General features: G+C 43.8%; 1 non-coding gene across 1 annotated transcript; it reads left to right on the forward strand.

The window, feature by feature from the left end:
* Nucleotides 1-1,076: 1,076 nt before the first annotated feature.
* TRNAP-UGG (transfer RNA proline (anticodon UGG)) lies at nucleotides 1,077-1,161 on the forward strand. The gene has a single exon. It is a non-coding gene; the product is annotated as a tRNA-Pro (tRNA).
* Nucleotides 1,162-16,900: the final 15,739 nt, after the last annotated feature.

A 16,900-nucleotide genomic window follows, 5' to 3' on the forward strand; every position in this document is an offset into this window, starting at 1 on the left:
CACGATGCTGTCTGGCCAATCAGAGACAGCTGGGATTAGCCAAATACCTTTTCTCATCTGCTTTGCTCACAGAAAGGTCAGTTTCTGCTCATTGCTTCTCTTTTAAGATGTGCTTTTTTTTATTTATGGCAGCCGTGTGCAGGAAATCAGGTCCCTTTTATCAGGGAATTAAATATTCAACATCTAAAACCCACTTTTTTGAGAGTCAACTTCATTCACTTTCAAGACCACTTTTATCTTTTTTTTTTTTTTTTTTTTTTTTAAGTGCCGAAGATACACCGGGCCTCGTATACGCAGTGCGTATGTTGACCCCAGCCCTCCCGCTAAGCCGGAGGTCTGCCTGTCGTGTGTGGCGTATTTTTGAAAGCTTACTTGTTTCATTTCATGCGTTTTCTTCTTTAAGGGCGCCGGTTTATGTATCCTATCATTTTCTTCATAAAAAGAAGAGGGGGGGGGAATGAAACTAACCCTCGAGTGCTCTAAAAGATAATCTGTTTTTATGTACAGCCTTCTCTCCCCCTAAGCAACGTAAATGAGCACATGCATAAAGATCAGTGACAAAATGAACAGTAAGAATAACAAAGATCACGGATTTGTGATTCCTCGAACTGGATGCACGCACACACACCCCTTTCCTGTAAATTATCCATAGGGGGCACATCTATATTTGCTGAATGTGTTATTTAATATATTCATATGTGAATGTGTGTATTCTTAGGAGAAGTATGTGGTGGCACTTCTCCGTGCTTAAAATGTCGTTATTTTCCCCTTTTCAAATGCAATCCGTGTGAGGCACTACAACGCTCACCTTCTGAAGAATTTGTTATAAAAGCTGAATGAGGACATTGGGAGGAAACCTTTGCCTTGTTGCCACCATGGACCTGTTTCCATTATGTTCCTTTAATTCACCCCTGTCCCGACTCCCCCCATGGGTTTTGGGAAAGTGGAGGTATTTTACGCAAGAAGACAAAAGGATAGGCAAAACAGAGTCTTTAATGGGGAAAATTTTACCACCGGTTTATATCGTACAGTTGCTTTAGGCAAATGCTAGGATAAGAAGCACAAGGCCATGGGGCGCCTGGGTGGCTCAGTCGGTTGAGCGTCCGACTTGGGCTCAGGTCACGATCTCGCGGTTCGTGGGTTCGAGCCCCACGTCGGGCTCTGGGCTGACCGCTCGGAGCCTGGAGCCTGCTTCGGATTCTGGGTCTCCCTCTCTCTCTGCCCCTCTCCTGCTCGCACTCTGTCTCTCTCTGTCTCCCAAAAGTGAGTAACGCAAAATTAAAAAAAAATAAAATGACCATCATTAATAATGATGTATCTGCTGTGATCACACTACAACTAGTTCCTATTTTAGAGTAATATATGAATATTCCAAAAGCCCCAGGACCTAGAACACCCAGGTTTTGGTTTTCAATATCATTCTCAAAGACAAAAACAAGACAAAAGACAAAAGCCAAAAAAAAACCAAAACAACAACAACAACAAAAAAAAACAGTTCTCCAATGAAAGGAGCCAGGGGCCAGGGTTCCTTGGAGAAATGCCTGATTTGAGGACGAAAGAAAAATACAAGACGAACCTTAGTGTTAGAAAAGAAGAACTCAGGGCACCTGGGTGGCTCAGTCGGTTACCCGTCTGACTCTTGACTTCAGCTCAGGTCATGGTCTCAGTGCTCACGGGCCTGAGCCCTGCATCGGGCTCTGCGCTGACAGGGTAGAGCTTGCTTGAGATTCTCTGTCTCTCCCTCTCTCTCTGACCCTCTCCGCTGGTGCTCATTCTCTCCCCCAAAATAAATAAATAAACTTAAAAAAAAAAAGAACTCAAAAAAACAAAACACCCCCACATTGATAGGACTATGTCAAAAGAACACAAGAGTCAAAAAGAGTGCCCAGTGGTCAAAACTGGAATAACTTGACCAACAACAACAAAAAAGAAAGTACTGTTGGATTATAACTCAAGTATAAAATGAATATTCATGAGCCCATGTCAATATACGTTCATGTCGTGTCCTGAATGGGTTCCTCAAACAGAACCAGGACGTTAGGGGGAAAAAAAAATGAGGAAATCTGAACTGAGTATAATCTTTGGTTAATAATAATAAGGGGCACCTGGGTGGCTCAGTCGGTTTTTGGCTCAGGTCATGATCTCGTGGTCCGTGGGTTCGAGCCCTGCATCGGGCTCTGTGCGGACAGCTCAGAGCCTGAAGTCTGCTTTGGATTCTGTGTTTTCCCTCTCTGTCTGCCCCTCCGCCTCCTGTGCGCACATGTTCTCTCTCTCTCTCTCAAAATAAGTGAGTAAGCCTTTAAAAAAATGCGTTATAAAAAAATCAACTCAAACTGTTAAATATCTTCGAAGGCAAGCTCACTTAAACGTCAAATAACGTTTCTTTAAAAATGAGCATTCCAGCTGGTATGATCCCCTTGAACCCTGCCTCTATGTATTGGCTCTCTTTCATTCCCTCCACTCTGGATTTGGACCTGAAAGTTGACCAACGTGGGTCTTGCGTCTAAAAGGGCCAACCCCGGAAAATGCAGAAAATGCAGAAAATGCAGAAAGAGTACAAACACAATCGACCACATAATGCCAAGACACCAATCAGATCATGAATATAACACACAACAAAATATTCCACCCACCTTTTCCTCCATTAACTAAGTAACGGAAGTAGAAACATATTAGAGTCAGTGGTTGTGAATAGTTATTTCAACGCTTTATCCACTCAGGGGTATTCATAACATTCATGCCAAACTTCAACAAATTATTTCTCATTTGATTATTAATAATTGTGTTTCCAGTCGGTACACATGCTTAATTACAACGTATGGATGTTTGATGAACTGCAGGTGTAATTTTCTAAATATCTTCAGATTGTTTGATTCTCAAGAGTGGTAAAATGGGAACAAATTTTAATGTCCCTAAGACAAATTTTTTTTCCTCTAACTCTAAGTAGTAGGATGCTTTATTAGTTCTTTAACTTACATTGTGTTTTAGAGCTAAATGCATTTGGCTGCTTTTGGTTTTGTTTTTGTTTTTTTTTTTTCCTTTTGAGGGAGATGAGCTTTGTTGCCAATTTCACATCTAGAGATTAAACCACATAATGACTGTGATGTTAAGAAACTTACAGTCTTTAAGATTTTTAATGATGTTCCAGTGGCAATAGAAAAACAAAATCTTGGAGTGGGAGTTCACTTGTACAATTCTTGTAAGAGAGCTGATTAGTTCAAGTTGGCAAAAGAAATAGAAAATTCGTGAGTTTGCCCAGTTCTCTCTTGTAGCGAAATAAAGCCATAGAGAAATATCTTTTAAGGCAATAAAAGGAAGGTATGTTCTAGTACAGACATATTTCAATTGTTATTGTTTTCTGAACTGACTGGATGATACTGGATAATAATGGGCTATTTTTGACAGTCTTTTATTTATGTGTCTCTGGATGAGTTTGTGTCTGAGTGTGGGTAAGCTTCAGTGTTGTACAAATCAGAGTAATATGTACTGTTAACATGGCCAAAATGAATTTGTTTACTCCCCAAATGCATTGATTTCCAGATTCCGATAAAACAACGTTTAATTGTTCACCCACCACAGGGAGTTATTTATATAGGAAGCAGGATATAAATGCAAAATGGGATTATAAAAATAGGATTCTGGAGGAAAAATTGAGTTCAGGTTTGTTTTTGGAACCACCCACGTTGCAAAGTTGGTCAGCAAAATTCCTATGAATTTACTGCAGAAATAATAAATGAAATATTTGAGCAGCTGACCTTTCTGTTGCACATGTCACTAGAGGTAAATTCCTTTAATGTGCAGAATGACTTTCTGCAGGACTTTACTTACGACAGTATATTTTGCAACTTGGGTATAGAGTAACAGTGTATGAAACTAAAATATAATGGAACTTGACCGATATTGCCTTGTATAGCTATGCTATTATTTTGATGTCAGAAATTCATGTAAGGACAACCGACATAAATGGATCAGCCTGATGATTCTCAGATCATATAGTGCATCTGTCTCAAAAGGTTTAGTGATCACATACTGTATGCCAAACAGCTTATAGGTACTGAGGAAATAGAAAAATCCATTTTGCCCCGAAGAGGCTCAGGGCATCTTCTGTGTTTTTGTAGCATTTATAACAGTGGCAATTTGGGGCACTTGGATGGCTCAGTCGGCTAAGTGTCTGACTTACCGTCTGTCAGTTCAAGCCCCGCCTCGGGCTCAGTGCCCACAGCTCAGAGCCTGGAGCCTGCTTCAGATTCTGTGTCTCCCTCTCTCTCTTTGCCCCTTCTCTGCTCCTACTCTGTCTGTCTGTCTCTCTCTCTCTCTCTCTCTAAAAAAAGAAGGAAAAAAAAGATTGTAACGGTTGTAATTTATGCATTAGTTGGTTAATTAATCACGTAATACTTTTCTATCTCTCTGGATTATATAGTCCCAGATAGCAAAGTTCATTTCTTATGTTGTTTCCAGTGCAAAGTAGAGTGTCCAGCACTTAGTAAACGTTTAGGAACTTCTTGCCTGAATATAAAAGAATAAATGGAAACTCTGCTAGTTGTAAACACAAATGCATTCTCTCTCTCTCTCTCTCTCTCTCTTTTTTTTTCTATCAAAATGCTGACAATACTTCACCTGAGAAACACATAGCCTGGCCTTCCTTCCCTCTTCCAGGTGATTGTGGAGTTTCTTGGAAAGTTCTTGGAAAGTTCTTGCTGCAGTTTAGAAACAGATCAACCCTGAGGGGAGCTGGGTGGCTCAGTCAGTTAAGCTTCGGACTCTTGACTTCAGCTCAGGTCATGTTCTCATGGTTGGAGGAATGGAGCCCTGCCTTGGGCTCTGCACTAATAGAGCAGAGTCTGCTTGGGATCCTCTCTCTCCTTTTCTCTCTGTCTCTGTCTCTCTCTCTCTCAAAATAAATAAGTAAAAACTTACAAAATAAAACAAAAATAGAGCACCCGGACTGGCTTGATGACTCACCAATATCTGGGAGCTGAATTATGAACATGAAAGTCAATCTTATAGGAAAGAAAGAAAGAAAGAAAGAGGGAGAGAGAGAGAGGAGGAAGGAAGGAAGGAAGGAAGAAAAAGAAAAGAAAAAGAGAATAAAGAAAGAAAGAGAGAGAGAGGAAGAGAGGAAGAGAGAGAGAGAGGGGTGGGAAGAAGGAAGAAAAAGAAAAGAAAGAAGAAAGAAAGAGTGAAAGAAAGAGAAGAAAGAAAGAAAGAAAGAAAGAAAGAAAGAAAGAGGGGGAGAGAGAGGAGGAAGGAAGGAAGGAAGGAAAAAAGAAAAAGAGAATAAAGAAAGAAAGAGAGAGAGAGGAAGAGAGGAAGAGAGAGAGAGAGAGGGGTGGGAGGAAGGAAGAAAAAGGAAAGAAAGAAAGAAGGAAGAAAGAAAGAGTGAAAGAAAGAAAGAGAGAGAGACGGGTGGGAGGAAGGAAGAAAAAGAAAAGAAAGAGAAGAAAGAAAGAATGAAAGAAAGAGAGAGAGGGGTGGGAGGAAGGAAGAAAAAGAAAAGAAAGAAGGAATAAAGAAAGAGTGAAAGAAAGAATGAAATAGAGGAAGAGAGAGAGAGGGGGTGGGAGGAAGGAAGAAAAATAAAAGAAAAAGAAAGAGAAAGAAAGAAAAAAGAAAAGAAGAAGAAAAAGAAAAAAAGAAAAAGAAAAAGAAAAGAAAAAGAAAAAAGAAAAAGAAAAAGAAAATAAAAGAAAAGGAAAAAGAAAAAGAAAAAGGAAACAAAACAAAACAAAACAAAAACCCCGAAACATATATGGAGCCCCGGGCCCTGACAGTTCGGTGGAGTCCCCTTGACCTGCAGTGAAGGGCCTATCTCCAGACGTTGACATAATAGAGCAGTAAATTTCCATCTTCTGTAAACTCTATTTCCTGTTCTGTTAGCACTGGTAGTTCAACAAAACTTTTCTAATCCATTCAGATCATTACAAGTTCCTATGGCTAAAATTGGGCATGTATGGCATACAAACTAATCCTATAAAGAGCAGTATGTTGCTTCTTTTCTCCACAATCGAAGTCTTTTATTTTTTTTATTGAGTTAAATCGGGGATTCTCCATTTGGGGTGATTCTCCTCTCCCCCTCTGCTCCCCCAGGTGTCTAAAAATGTGGGGAGACACTGGCGATATTTGGGATGTCACAGCTGGGCGATGGGGTGTTGTTACTGGCACCTAGTGAGGCCAGGCACGCTCATGGTCCTTCAGAGCCCAGGACGGAGCCCTGCCACAAAAAACTTATCTAGACCTGAAAGTTAATAGTGCCGAGGTGAAGAAACTCTGGGTTACATCTTTTATTAATTAAGTTGCCTACACAGCCCACCTAACCTTTAACTATTGATTAATGTTTGCTTTTCAGTGTGAACCTGTTTGTTGACTTTGCCCGCACAGGAAGAAAATTGCCATGTCACTTCAGATCTTGAAGCAAAATTTACTCACCAAAAGTATGTGTGACGCTGTGGGGTTAGATGGGAGGGTGTGTAATATACAAAGTATCTGTGCCGTGAATTCTCCTGCGTAAAATACGGCAATATGAAGAGGCACGAGAGAGTGCCAGATAATTAAAGGGGTCAGTGTGATAGGCACAGCCGTTGAGCGAATTATGCCGCAGAATAAACGAAAGATGGTTATGCAGGTGGGTGAACTTTTGTTTGGAAATGAAGCCACAGCTGAATTGGAAACTGAGACATTGTAATAAGATACCCACTAGGAGACAATGGCTAAAGTTGAAAAAAAAAAATGCTTAGAAGTATCTGGCGTCTGTAAGACTTCCTCGTTTTCCTCTCGGATCCAAAACCAGAAAGAAAGAAGGAAAGAAGTAAGGAGTGAAGGAGGGAAGGAGGAAAGAAACGATGGGATGGAGCTCAAAAAGCAGTTCAACCGACGAGTGATCCATTAAAAGTAACCAAAATTAAACTAAGTAAGAGCAAAATCCACAAAGGCCACTTGAAGTCTGGAATGACTGTGTCCTTGCCGGCAAAGTAAACCCTCACCTAGCATTAAACGGTTAATATTTATAGGTAACTTTAAAATCATTTCTATCAGCAGAAAAGAGCTACAAGAATCCGATTGCTATCACTTTAACCAAAGCCTGTGTCGTAAACCTTGTAATTTTCTGCTGTCATGCTCAGCCACTTTCAACACATTTAAATTAGAAAGGACTATGCTAATTTTGCTTCATAGCCAGGGTAATTGTTGGAAGACATAATTATCTTTTTTTTTTTTTCCCCAATCGTTTTATTCTCTAGTGTTGTTTAAATTCAGTCTCAGTTACCCAATGTCTTTTTAAGCCCGGGCCATCTCTAGCCCCCACCCTGCTGGAAATATTCCTTTCATCTTCTTTAGCTATAAAGAGCTTAGATGTCCTTCCCCAATCGCCATGTTATTCCTCTGTGATCTTCCTCAGGAATTGTGTGTGAGTCTAAGTCGGTGAGTTAACTCTATATTTAATTAAAAAGTGCTGCCCTTTATTTTCCTTATATTAATGCTTAACATACCATAGAATTGACTCAAGAAAAAAGTAATAAAAGGATGGCCCGTTGAAACATTTGAAAAGAGATTGGAAGGGTGGCCGGGGCAGTTCTCTGTTGCTTTTAAATACTTGAAAAAGGAAGACACTTATATTGATCCAGACACCAAACTGGAACAAATGAGTAGAAATGACAGGGAAGGAGATTTGGGCTTTCAATAAGAAAGAATTTTCCATCAGTAGAAGGGGAGTGGGTTTTCTTACGAAGCAGTGAGCTCCAGACCTACAAGTGTTCACCCTGAGGTCAGGGAACCCCCGCCCCCCCCCCCCCCAACACTGAGAGGGAAGCAAGATGGCAACTTTCTTTCTTCTTTGAAGACAGAGATTCACCCCTAACAAATTGTAAAGGTAAAGTTGATATTAATTAGATGGTATCCGACTGCTCAAAAGAGGGAAAAAGATGCACGAAGGAATAAATGACATTTTGCTGGCTGCTGGGGTGGGGGTCCTCTCATTGTTTTGGCACTGGGTGAGGAACAAAGGTGAATCTTCAGGTGCTCAGTCATCTGAGAAATCGACACCAGCTGAATTCATCTCTTTTCTCTAGTGTCCTTTAACTTCTTTCCGATCATGTGTGATGTCCCTAACCTAAAATATCCTGAGCTACCTTCCTCATGAGCCGCCTTTCTCTTGACAAGTCAGCTACCAGAAGCTTCTTCTCCCAGCATTTGGAAGATTGCCATCACTTACATTACCTTAAACTCCTGAACAGGTCTAGTCACAGAGCGTCATAAGTCAAGCGTTTATATCAAGGTTCGATACAATCACCACGCTTTAAGCCTACCCATGACAAGTTCCAAGTTCCAAGTGTTAAGTTCTCTGCTTTTTTTTTTTTTAAACTTTTTTTTTTTAAACGTTTTTTATTTATTTTTGGGACAGAGAGAGACAGAGCATGAACGGGGGAGGGGCAGAGAGAGAGGGAGACACAGAATCGGAAACAGGCTCCAGGCTCCGAGCCATCAGCCCAGAGCCTGACGCGGGGCTCGAACTCACGGACCGCGAGATCGTGACCTGGCTGAAGTCGGACGCTTAACCGACTGCGCCACCCAGGCGCCCCAAGTTCTCTGCTTTTTAAAAGGCTGGGACCCAGGCACCTGGGTGGCTCAGTGGGTTCAGCCTCTGACTTGTGGATTCAGCTCAGGTCATGATCTCTCGGTTCATGGGATGATCGAGCCCCACGTCTGGCTCTGTGCTGACAGTGCAAAGTCTGCTTGGAATTCTCTTTCTCCCTCTTTCTCTGCCCTACTCATGCGCTCTCTCTCTCTCTCTCTCTCTCAAAATAAATAAATGTTCAAAAAAAATGCCTGGCACCGAAAGACGAGGGGGACCAAGGTTGGGGAACGTGGCCATGATATTCATGCCAAGAGCTCGCACTTTTCAGTGAGCCTTGCACCTCTTTCCGGGGTGCGTGTGAACACTGCTTGAGTTGGGGTTGAAGAAAAGAGTGACGAACGCAAGGACAGACAGCCACTGATTGTCTCTGACGTCTCAATTCTGTCACTGTATTTCTCGGACTACGCCAACGTCTGCAGCTAGGGTCAAGGTATGAAAAGAGAGACCCCCCACCAGGAGGTATTTCAGCTTCGTCTTGAGGCCAACAGATTGGAGTGGGCTCTTGTCTTTCAAAACACGTTAAAAATGTGTTCAGGAAACTTCCCTAACCCAAACAGTATTCATTATACATATGGAGTCAGCATGCGTGCATATGCATTCATACACATTTATTTAGTGCAATCTGTATCATTGGCCAACCATTTAGACAATTCAGTTATAGTTGGTATAATGCATTTAAAAAAAAAGTAGAGACGTTTTCTGGAACTTTTGAAATGAATGCTTTATGCCAGCGGGCATTAGCACATACGACACATTAAAGAGGAAGGCTTGCGTGCCCTCAGGAGGCCGATTTAGGAAAGGTCAATTAGCTCTGTTCAGGCTCTGCCATTAAGAGCTCACCCAGCCCACCTCAGTTTCCTCACCTGTATAATGGGGTTGAGACTATTGCTTTCTATCTCTCAAGGGCGTTTGAAAGATTGATGAGATCAGTTTTCTAAAGCACCGTGAGCTTCTTGGGAAAAGGTACTATGGAAAATAAAGCATCATTATTCATTTTGTTCTGGGACAGGACCCTTGGGGGTCCCTGAAAAAGAACAAATAGAGTCATTTTTACTGGAGACAAGAGAGAAATGTTCTCACAGGAAATTCTAAATTCAGCGGAAAACAAGGTTGCCGAGGAACTTCTTTGGGTTCTGTCTTTAAAACACGCATTGCATGCCCACACTAGTTCCCCTCTCTGCGGCATCCTGGGAAACTAGAACGTCAACTATGCATGTAGGTAACTCTGTGTGTGTGTGTGTGTGTGTGCACAGGCCTTCGTGTGTGTGTTTAGGAGAGAGTGAAACAGAGACAGAAGGCAAAAAGAGAATTAAAAGATTTTCTAAGTGAACGGGTTTGAAGAAATTCATCTTGGCTTATCTGCATCGCTGTTAAGTACCCGTTTACAACAGGGGCACCTGGGGGGCTCAGTCGGTGAAGGGTCGGGGGGGGGGGAATACACACACACACACACACACACACACACACCACCAGGCAATCATCATTATCAGATATAGTTTCTATTCATGGTAGGGGGATTAAAACTGCACGGAGGGGCGCCTGGGTGGCTGAGTCGGTTAAGCGTGGGACTTCAGCTCAGGTCACGATCTCACGGTCTGTGAGTTCGAGCTCTGTGAGTTCGAGCCCCGCATCGGGCTCTGGGCTGACGGCTCAGAGGCTGGAGCTTGCTTCTGATTCTGTGTCTCCCTCTCTCTCTCTGCCCCTCCCCTGTTCATGCTCTGTCTCTCTCTGTCTCAAAAATAAATAAACGTTAAAAAAAAATTTAAAAAAAACTGCACGGAAATAAAACTTTTTCTTTCTGTTTGATTATATGATCGTAAGGGGTATGCAGCTTTGCAAAGGAGTAGTTTTGATCGGCTGAGTAACTTCCGAGGACCAGAAGGCTTATCCTCTCTCCCTGGAAAACACACAAACACCACCAAACACCAAAAAGCAAACAACACAAAAAACTCCCAACAACCCGAGGGCTGGCGCAGCGGCTTTCCAGGCTGCCACGTCTTTCCTGGGACCCTCTCTGGTGTTCTGCTACATCCTTTTTCTCCTTGACTCGCTATCAACCTCTCAACTCGGAGGCCTCGATTGTGACTCACCTTTGACCCGAAATGAGAAGAAGAAACGTTAAGCGTTCTTTTTATTTGACATTACAAGTACTGTACTGCCCCTTGGTTATTATCCAATCATGTAATGGAGCCCTCAGTGTTTGGTTTTCTTTCTTAATTTAAAGGATCTTAACACCGGACAACTTGACAGCTGTAAGCACGGGGCTGCCCGGTTTAACCACCGGGCGGCCTGGTCTCCAGCTCCTTCCTCCTGCGGCTGGGAGCGAGTGGAGAGGGTTTCTTTGATTTCGAACCACACTGGGCCTTATAGGCTATAGGATGGCGATCCTCTGGTTCTCCCTACCCCCCTCCTGCTCGGAGGAAGGAGCTCCCCTGTGTCATTTACACTGGGAGGCCCAGCTGCCTGGGGTGGGGGTGGGGGGACACTTTTTTCTTTCCTCCTTCCTAGGACTAGCCGGTCCTGTCCTTACTGTTTGTGCTGTTTTATCCTCCTTCGGCAGTGCTAGGCTCGGGCAGGCATGCCAGGATTCACACATCCTGCTCTGTTCCAGGATCGTGGAATGCAAAGATTGGAATCGACCGCAAGGGCCGTGGAACCTTGCTACTCGAAGTGTGGGCCCTGGACCGGGGGCATCCACATAGGCTGGGAGCTTCTGCAGCTGACCCCTGGGGCTTGTCCCAGACCTACCAGCATGGGTATTTGCTCTTTCTCCAGATCGCCAGGTGAGGCGTAAGCACGTTACGATTCGAGAAGCACTGACCTAAGTCCACGTGCCCCCCTGATTTAAGAATTTTACTGAATTCTGGGCTGTGCCAGGAAGTCACCTCAAGCTTGAAAGATTCTGGTTTCGTTTTTCTGGGACACAGCCTGGGCACCCGTCCCCCATGTGCATTTCAAATTGAGAACCACGGATGGCTCTAAAGCGATGGTTCTCAACGTCTCATCCCCAGAGCAATAACACCAGCATTTCTGGCTAAAATGCAAACTTACGGGCCATCCACTAAAGACACTCAGTCAGAAACTCTGGGATTGGGACCCGGCAGTCTGTGTTTTAACATGTCCTCTATGCAATTCTGATGCAAATTGAACGACAGGTTTAAAAAAATAGACATGCTCCAATCCTAACCCTAAAGAGTAAGTCCTGGCCGGGGTGCCTAGCTGGTTCAGTCAGTTAGGTGTCCAACATTTTTGTTTTACATTTTTTTAAAAATGCTTATTCATTTTGGAGAGACAGAGAGTTGGGAAGGGGAACAGAGAGAGGGAGGAACAGAATCCGAAGCAGGCTCCAGGCTCTGAGCTGTCAGCACAGAGCCCGATGCGGGGCTCAAACTCACGAACCACGAGATCATGACCTGAGCTGAAGTCGGAAGCTCAACCAACTGAGCCCCTCAGGTGCCCCCATTCCTTTTTTTTAATTTTAGGTGTCCAACTCTTGATTTTGGCTCAGGTCATGATCTCATGGTTCATGAGTTTGAGCTCTGCATTGCTCTTGTGATGAAAATGCAGTCTGCTTGGGATTCTCTCCTTCTTCTCTCTCTCTCTCTCTTTCAAAATAAATAAATCAACTTAAAAAAAAACAGAAAAAACAACAACAAAAAAATAAGTCGAGGCGTATGGTCTCCTATGGTTGTTTCAATGCAGTTTCGTTGAAAGACAATTAAAAATTTAGTTACTCGTTTGAATTTTGGAACTCACCATATTTTAATGTTTATCGTTTTGAAGTCGGGGAGAGAGGCAGAGAGAGATGGAAAGAGAGGGAATTCCCAGTAGGCTCCATGCCGTCAGCACGGAGCCTGATGCGGGGGCTCCATCCCAGGAACCATGAGATCATGACCTGAGCCAAAATCAAGACTCAGTCGCTTAACCGACTGAGCCACCCAGGGGCCCCTGAACTAGCCACCTGTTAAGAACTCAAAAGCCACAGGCCACTGATGGCCACAAAAGGGACGGCACAGATACAAAACATCTCCGTAACTGCAGAAAGTTCTGCTGGCCCGTGCTGATCTAGTCTTCGGACTAAGACGAAATAAATCATCATTGTCACCATCATCATAACAACTATGTCAAAACAACATGTCCCGTATATTAAGTGATTCCTGTGTTTCAGGTATCAAGCTAAGATACCAAGCGATCTCTCTTTTTTCCTTACACGTTACCAAATTGTTATTTAATCACAGTGGTTGAGTCTACGAAGGACTTTAAGGACATGAGAATAATTTCTGCCCCGGCCCCCTTCTGCCTGCTTTCCTGTGACTGCCTCACTGTGCCTTGTGACAAGTCTGTGCCACCCTCTTCTGCTTGCCATTGGTCTCCGGGCCCTCGGAAAGCAGGCAGTCCTTGGGCACGCTCTGAGACCTGCTGTGACTAATCGTACAAATGTCAACATGGCAGCCGTTCCTCTCGTGGAGCTTATACTCCACCGATGACCCCTTTGAGATCAGAGCTCCCTGGGCACCAGGGGTCTTCTCTCTGGCCCCTGGGAAGGCATGTGCACCATTTTCCTAATTGCCCACATTACCTTTGACACTTGACTAGACTCTTGTAAGCACTTTACTAAAAACCTTGGGGGGTATGGGAAGTACCACACTCTAGAAGCCACAACTATTCTAGAAACAGTGATCCACCTGGGCTCTACGGGGACACACTCTACCAGACCCTTCTGTTTTCAGTACCGACCAGCTATGAAGCACGGAAGTTTCCCCAAAGGTTAATTAAGAGGTCTCACCAAAATGGCCCCTCCCCTTATAAACAGAGGGTCTGCCTGGTAAGCAAATTCCAGGCTCCACCTAGGAAACAAAAGCTACTTGAAAGCCCCCAGGGGTATAGACTTCCCAGCTTCCAAAACTTCAGGTTTGGTCTTAATTATATAAGCATTTTGTCTTGGCCCTCCTACTTGCCAATCCTTCTAGAGTGTTTTGTTTCCCCATCTCTCAAGGAGAAATACACAGGAATACACAGGGGGAGTGTCCCAGGGTGAGGTTATCTGGGGGCTCCCAGAAGAAACTTTTAAGTATTACTTCTGCTTGAATAGAAGTCAAGCCCCCACACGCATTTTTAGTAATATTTTATCTTCGGTTCAACGTGCCCATAATCTGGGTGCATCGTAACGGGCTCCTAGAAGTTTTAAGCTCAAAGGAATTTAGGGTTGGTCTAGCCCAGTGGATTTTTGGATGTATTTAATGGCAAAATCTGTCTTCAAACAAAACCTTAGGTGGAAAGTCCAATCTATGAAGCAGGATAAAACAATGCTTCTCGGATTGAAACAGGGAAGGTCAATGGGACCACCCCGTCCCTCTTGGGACTAGTTTTGAGCTCTTGTTGAAGCCTTTTATCAGGCCCAGGCCCTCATTTTGCAAGTGGAGCATCTAGAGCCATTAATTAAAATTAAATAGTTTTCAGAAGGGGCGCCTGGGTGGCTCAGTCGGTTGGGCGTCCGACTTCGGCTCAGGTCATGATCTCACACTCCGTGAGTTCGAGCCCCGCGTCGGGCTCTGGGCTGACGGCTCGGAGCCTGGAGCCTGCTTCGGATTCTGTGTCTCCCTCTCTCTCTGCTCCTCCCCTGCTCATGCTCTGTCTCTCTCTGTCTCAAAAATAAATAAAAACTTAAAAAAAAAAATTAAAAAAAAAATAAATAAATAAATAGTTTTCAGAAGATGGGTTTCCGGTGAGCCTGAAACTGTGAGACTAGGCCTCTGTTCCATGTTGTTTTCGTTTGGTTACCCCATGATGCTTTTAAAAGAGTGGTTGTTGGGGTAGCAACTCTCACAAATGAATAGTTCCTTAGCTAGAAAACTGACCTCATCCTTCTTCTGCTTCAAATCAATTGGCTTCTCGTATAACTCAAAATAAGACCCCCAGTCCTTGCGGTGACCACTAAGGCTATCCATTTTCTGCCCCTCACTCCTTTTTCTGACTAAATCCCAGATTCTCTTCACTAAGTTTACTTTACATCAGCCACACTGGCCTCTGTGCCTTCCGCAAACACATCACGGACACTCCTGCCTCAGGATTTTGTACGTGCTGTTCACCCTGCTTGGAAATCTCTTCTACGGATATCACAGGTGGCTCTTTCACTTCCCTAGAGTTCTTCCCTCTTGTCGCCATATCAGTGAGGCCACCCCTTTATCGGTTATGGCGGCTACTTTGCAAAGATGGCCCTCCGATGAACCACATCTTCTGTTCCACCCCTTATATCAGAGGGACCCTACAGCTTGCTTCTGACCAACATAACATGGGAGAAATGGCAATTCGTACCTTTCAAGTGAGGTCACCTGGACTTCTTAAAGTACTTGCTCTATGACATATAAGAAGCCTGACTCTCTGAGCCCTAGGCCAGGAGGAAGCCCAGGAGGGCCTCATGGAGACATCATGCAGAGGGAGAGTGTGTCTGGCCAGAATCCACCTGACAGCCGGGTGAGCAGAGAAGCTATCTTGAACATGCAGCCCGTTCAGTTCTTCGGATGACTCCCGTTGTGGTTGCTGAGTGCCTGCAATCGGGTGCAGATCCCAACGGAGAACTGCCTGGCTGAGTCCCAGTGGAATCATGAGAAAGAAGACGTTTTTTTTTCTTTTCAGCCAGTAGATTTTATGGTGATTCACTGTGCAGCAGTAAGTATCTAGACTAGAAATCAATATACACTGTATCCTTCCCGTGCCCCTAGATACACACTGAGGCCCCATATCCTCTTTCCCGTGCTTTATTTTTCTCCTGTAGATCTCTTATCACCAGCTGGCTTACTGTGGACTCCTCTGTTTGTTATTGTCTCCCTACCCCGCTGGAATCTAGGCTCTGGGAAGGTAGCGACTTTGTCTTATTCACTACCCGGTCTCTCCATGTCATAAGCTAGACAATAAATATGTGTTGAATGGATCAATGCACTTAATTTCGTTGATTTTCTTAAGTTCGCTTTGACAGAGTATAACAAGCGCATTAAAAAAAAAAAAAAGCACTGAAAATATTTAAAATGCTTTCATGACTATGGACTCTTACGGATACAACATCTGGAATGGCCCCCAAAGGCCCAGCCTTCCCCTTCCCGTTGAAGCGTACCTTCCTTTAAGGGTCTTAATACATAATGACTCCCCGGAAAACGTACTAGAAGGAAAGAGTCAGGCCAATTCAATCGGAAGAGCTCAAACAACACCCAAATGGAGATGGTTACCAGAATCAAGTCAAGCCTTGTTGAAGAGCTCTTGTCCGCAGACCTGCAGAATACAAACTTCTCCCTGGTTCCATAACACTTGAGGAATGCCTGTTCTCTCTGTCTGTCTGTCTCTCTCTCTCTCTGACACAGTGGTTACAGAAAGTAAAGGATGCATTCCCTACTTTCAGTGAAGGAAAAATAAAGAGAGAGAGATAATGAAAAAAAAAAAAACAAAACACTCCAAACTTTGATACAGCATGTGTAAAGTGATTTAGAAGCTTGTGCAGAAATACAGTTCAAGCTACTTTTCCTCATGTCAACAACTTTGTGGAGAAATGAAGGGTATGGAGATGTTTCTGCTGTTAGCTTTGTTTACCTCTTTTTGGTGGGTTTCTCTCTCTCTGTCAGTGCTTCTGGAGAAAGGAGGAAGGAATGGCGTGCGTATTTTCAAGTGGAAGAGACGCCTCATGGTCTTTTAAAAAAAATGGTTCTCTTGACACGGGCCAAAGTAAATATGACTGCATTGGCCTGGCCCGGAGATGCACCCATGAACACCCAGGGGAAGGTAGAGTGAGGTCTCCAGCGCACAAAGTAACTCTATAGCTCTTTAGCATTTTTCATGTTTGTGAGTAACGTCTGTGTGATCCCGGCCTTGTGCTGAGATAAGAAAAGCATGACTCCCCAATAATGCCAGATGCCTTCCATTTCCTCTTCGCTGGAACAAGACAGATCAGTAAGCAGTAACTCATGCACAGCTGCCAAGAAATACATCCCCACTCCTCACCCCTCACCCATAGCCCCACCTGCATGGAAGTTTTCCCATTCCAAATGTGCCCTAAGCTAAGGAATAGCTAATACCAGACAGGTCTTTCTCCTTCTTCCTAGGGCTGAGAAGGTTGAATGAAGAACAGAGTTTCGTATTTCTATCCCTCCATCTGGGTTCTTACGGTAATGGTGACGCAAATCACCCATGCGATGGCAATGAATACAGTCAGAATTTTTTGGGCTCTGTCCCACAATGGAAGCAGGTGATGGCTCACCCAGACTGGGCACAGTCTGCTCTGGC

This window comes from Neofelis nebulosa, chromosome 7 (assembly GCF_028018385.1).
Source record: "Neofelis nebulosa isolate mNeoNeb1 chromosome 7, mNeoNeb1.pri, whole genome shotgun sequence".
Lineage (NCBI taxonomy): Eukaryota > Metazoa > Chordata > Mammalia > Carnivora > Felidae > Neofelis > Neofelis nebulosa.